The sequence below is a fragment of the Frankliniella occidentalis genome, unplaced genomic scaffold (assembly GCF_000697945.3).
Source record: "Frankliniella occidentalis isolate FOCC.00 unplaced genomic scaffold, Focc_3.1 Scaffold295, whole genome shotgun sequence".
In the NCBI taxonomy this organism is placed as follows: Eukaryota; Metazoa; Arthropoda; class Insecta; order Thysanoptera; family Thripidae; genus Frankliniella; species Frankliniella occidentalis.
Window position 1 is genome coordinate 34,900 of NW_026267421.1, and position 2,547 is coordinate 37,446.

Below are 2,547 nucleotides of genomic sequence, written 5' to 3' on the forward strand. Positions count from 1 at the left end.
CGCCCCCAGACAACGCTCACTCCGGTCGGGCCCCGGACGGCAACCGGACGGCAACCGGTTTAACCTCGGACCTTACCCGGATGAGACCCGGACGGGACCCGGACGGGACCCGGACAGGGCCCGGATCAATCCGGACGAGGCCCGGATGAGACCCGGATGAGACCCGGATGAGGCCCGGACGGCACTCGGACGGCACCCGACCGGCACTCGGACGGCAACCGGACGGCACCCGGACGGCATGCGGACGGCACCCACACGGCACCCATACGGCATCCGAACGGTAGCCGGTGGGAGCCTTCAGACCCGGACGGGACCCGACCGGTGTGGCCTTACTATTGAGGCGTGTGTGGGGGTGGGTGAGTGGAGGCACCGCGGACGCCTGCACCCACTGCGCCACAGGGGCGAAAAGACGGCCCCGATCTGCAGCCGATTGCGGAGCGGAAGACGGCCGGAAGGCCTCTTCCGGCCCCCGACCGGCTCCTGATCGGCCGGTGTCCGGGCAAGTCTCTCCAGGGTACCCCCTTAGCAGTCTGATGAAATATCGATACGATATCTTTTCGACATAGCATGTCGAAAATGTATCGAAATCAGCTACAATTCCTTATCGGAACGTTATCGTTTCGATATCGCGCCAAAAACCAATTCTCATTAGGAACTTCTGCAGCCCAAAGTGGTTCAGCCGCTCCCAACCTGCAGTCGATCGCGGCCCGGAAGACGGTCGGAAGCCCTAATAGGTAGGCAACATCTTGCCTTCAGGGCATGCGGGTACGGCGTGTGGCCTACCATGATTCTTGCATGCGCCAAGCTCCAATAATTTACCGAATGTAGCTTAGAAAAATGGACGTAATCTCTAGAACGAGGCCGCTAGGGGACCTCTGGCCTCTGGCCAAATGCGCCCGGACACCGGCCGATCAGGAGCCAGTGGATGGCCGAAAGAGGCCTTCCAGCCCTCTTCCGGTCCGCAATCGGTTGTAGATCGGGTGATCGCGGCCCGGAAGACGGTTGGACGCCCTCTTTCGGCTTCCACCGGCTCCTGATCGGCCGGTGCCCGGGCGCGTTTGGCCAGAGGTCCCGCATGCCCTGAAGGCAAGATGTTGCCTACCTATTAGGGCTTCCGACCGTCTTCCGGGCCGCGATCGACTGCAGGTTGGGAGCGGCTGAACCACTTTGGGCTGCAGAGGTTCCTAATGAGAATTGGTTTTTGGCGCGATATCGAAACGATAACGTTCCGATAAGGAATTGTAGCTGATTTCGATACATTTTCGACATGCTATGTCGAAAAGATATCGTATCGATATTTCATCAGACTGCTAAGGGGGTACCCTTGAGAGACTTGCCCGGACACCGGCCGATCAGGAGCCGGTCGGGGCCCGGAAGAGGCCTTCCGGCCGTCTTCCGGTCCGCAATCGGCTGCAGATCGGGGCCGTCTTTTCGCCCCTGTGGCGCAGTGGGTGCAGGCGTCCGCGGTGCCTCCACTCACCCACCCCCACACACGCCTCAATAGTAAGGCCACACCGGTCGGGTCCCGTCCGGGTCTGAAGGTTCCCACCGGCTACCGTTCGGATGCCGTATGGGTGCCGTGTGGGTGCCGTCCGCATGCCGTCCGGGTGCCGTCCGGTTGCCGTCCGAGTGCCGGTCGGGTGCCGTCCGAGTGCCGTCCGGGCCTCATCCGGGTCTCATCCGGGTCTCATCCGGGCCTCGTCCGGATTGATCCGGGCCCTGTCCGGGTCCCGTCCGGGTCTCGTCCGGGTCTCATCCGGGTAAGGTCCGAGGTTAAACCGGTTGCCGTCCGGTTGCCGTCCGGGGCCCGACCGGAGTGAGCGTTGTCTGGGGGCGGGCTCTGCGCGTTATTATCAAGAAGTGACGAGGCGGCGGCCGCGGTGTTTGGTTACGTCGCGCTATACCACCACCCCCTCCCTCCTCTGTATCTCGCGCTCCACCTTCGCACTTCACCGTCTCGTTTTCGCGCGCGCTCCCGACACTTAAACATCCACCGCCACACCACAGCCAGCTGTAACGAACAAAAAAAAAATGGCAGCGATGCGGCGAAAAAAAAAAAGAAATGAAAGGAGGAAAAAATAAATACCGCAAACAAAAACCGAACAGGTGGGTTTGCGGGGTGTGCGCAGCGTGCGGGGGCCGCTTGGCGCGGAGGCGCCCCTCCTGAGCTGCGCCGCGCAATACGGAGTTCCCGCATCTCTCCAAAAAGTTGTGAAGAAGAAAGTATATTCCACGTCACCGCCTCCGTGTCCCCCTCTCCGCTCCTCCTATCTCTCCAAGAAGGCGGTGGTAGTGTTGGTTCTTGGCTCCTCTCGGCGCGAGTTCCAAAAGAAGCAACAGCCATCATGAGCGGTTTATTATTTTTGCCTATTTCCTCTTCGGGACTTGGGCGCGGGGACGCCAGGTGGCTCACTCACTAGGTGGCTCGCTGGGTGGCTCGCTAGGCGGCTCACTAGGCGACTCGCTGGGTGGCTCACTAGGCGGCTCACTAGGCGGCTCGCTGGGTGGTTTGCTAGGCGGCTTGCCAGGTGACTCGCTAGGCGGCCC